Here is a 2,036-nt window from a genome sequence, read left to right on the forward strand (position 1 = left end):
GCGTTTAGATGAATGTTCAATTTTCAAATTGTCACAACATCGATTCCCGCCCGCGGGGTCGTGTTCGTTGCAGTTTTATGTCCCTCACAGTGGTCGAGCATCGTTGTACATCACCTCGTTGCGAGATCGTGACGGGACGGCCGCTCGTAGACCGGTCAAAGTTAGTCTATCGATATGAAGCGCGAACGTCGCGTCGCGTGCAAATTCGACGCGTTACGTTCACGCGTGTCGAGAAGGCGCGCGCGCAAGCGCGCGCCCCTCGACGCCGCCGAGCCAGCGGCTCGCCGAAGCCGCGTGACCGCGGTGTAGGCGTGTCGTTTGCGTAAGCAGCTCCCTGGTTGATCCTGCCAGTAGTTATATGCTTGTCTCAAAGATTAAGCCATGCATGTCTCAGTGCAAGCCGTATTAAGGCGATACCGCGAATGGCTCAATATATCAGTTTTGGTTCCTTAGATCTTACTCAGTTACTTGGATAACTGTGGTAATTCTAGAGCTAATACATGCAATCAGAACTCTGACCAGTGATGGGATGAGTGCTTTTATTAGATCAAAACCAATCGGCGGAGGGCCATGCGTCCGAAGTCGTTAATTTTGATGAATCTGGATAACTTTTGCCGATCGCACGGTCCAGTACCGGCGACGCATCTTTCAAATGTCTGCCTTATCAACTTTCGATGGTAGTTTCTGCGACTACCATGGTTGTCACGGGTAACGGGGAATCAGGGTTCGATTCCGGAGAGGGAGCCTGAGAAACGGCTACCACATCCAAGGAAGGCAGCAGGCGCGCAAATTACCCACTCCCGGCACGGGGAGGTAGTGACGAAAAATAACGATACGGGACTCTTACGAGGCCTCGTAATCGGAATGAGTACACTTTAAATATTTTAACGAGGAACAATTGGAGGGCAAGTCTGGTGCCAGCAGCCGCGGTAATTCCAGCTCCAATAGCGTATACTAAAATTGTTGCGGTTAAAAAGCTCGTAGTTGCATTTGTGCGCCGCGCTGTCGGTGCACCGCATCCGCGGTGATACTGACACGTCTGCGGAGCATATCGTCGGTGAGCCGGCGGTAAAACGCCGGTTCAATATCAAAATCCTATCGCGGTGCTCTTCGGTGAGTGTCGAGGTGGGCCGACAATTTTACTTTGAACAAATTAGAGTGCTCAAAGCGGGCTCAAAATGCCGCTTGAATATTTCGTGCATGGAATAATAGAATATGATCTCGGTTCTATTTTGTTGGTTTTCAGAACTCCGAGGTAATGATTAATAGGGATAACCGGGGGCATTCGTATTGCGACGTTAGAGGTGAAATTCTTGGATCGTCGCAAGACGAACATCAGCGAAAGCATTTGCCAAAGGTGTTTTCATCAATCAAGAACGAAAGTTAGAGGTTCGAAGGCGATTAGATACCGCCCTAGTTCTAACCGTAAATATGTCATCTAGCGATCCGCCGACGTTACTACAATGGCTCGGCGGGCAGCTTCCGGGAAACCAAAGATTTTGGACTCCGGGGGGAGTATGGTTGCAAAGCTGAAACTTAAAGGAATTGACGGAAGGGCACCACCAGGAGTGGAGCCTGCGGCTTAATTTGACTCAACACGGGAAATCTCACCAGGCCCGGACACCGGAAGGATTGACAGATTAACAGCTCTTTCTTGATTCGGTGGGTGGTGGTGCATGGCCGTTCTTAGTTGGTGGAGCGATTTGTCTGGTTAATTCCGGTAACGAACGAGACTCTAGCCTGCTAAATAGGCGTCGTCATTCAAGGTGTGCGCGACTCTCGGGGAGCGCAACTCACTGGCGACGTATTAAAATTCTTCTTAGAGGGACCGGCGGCTTCGAGCCGCACGAGATTGAGCAATAACAGGTCTGTGATGCCCTTAGATGTCCTGGGCCGCACGCGCGCTACACTGAAGGAATCAACATGTTCTCCCTGGCCTAGAGGCCCGGGCAACCCGTTGAAACTCCTTCGTGCTGGGGATTGGGGTTTGCAATTATCCCCCATAAACGAGGAATTCCTAGTAAGCGCGAGTCATA

General features: G+C 50.9%; 1 non-coding gene across 1 annotated transcript in view; it reads left to right on the forward strand.

Moving 5' to 3' along the window:
- Positions 1 to 331: 331 nt before the first annotated feature.
- The window catches only part of LOC123719136, a 1,906-nt gene continuing 201 nt past the window's right edge, over positions 332 to 2,036 (forward strand). Inside the window, exon 1 of the ribosomal RNA XR_006755202.1 lies at positions 332 to 2,036. This exon is cut by the window's right edge and continues 201 nt beyond it. This is a non-coding gene — a ribosomal RNA (small subunit ribosomal RNA).

The sequence above is a fragment of the Pieris brassicae genome, unplaced genomic scaffold (genome assembly GCF_905147105.1).
Source record: "Pieris brassicae unplaced genomic scaffold, ilPieBrab1.1, whole genome shotgun sequence".
NCBI lineage: Eukaryota > Metazoa > Arthropoda > Insecta > Lepidoptera > Pieridae > Pieris > Pieris brassicae.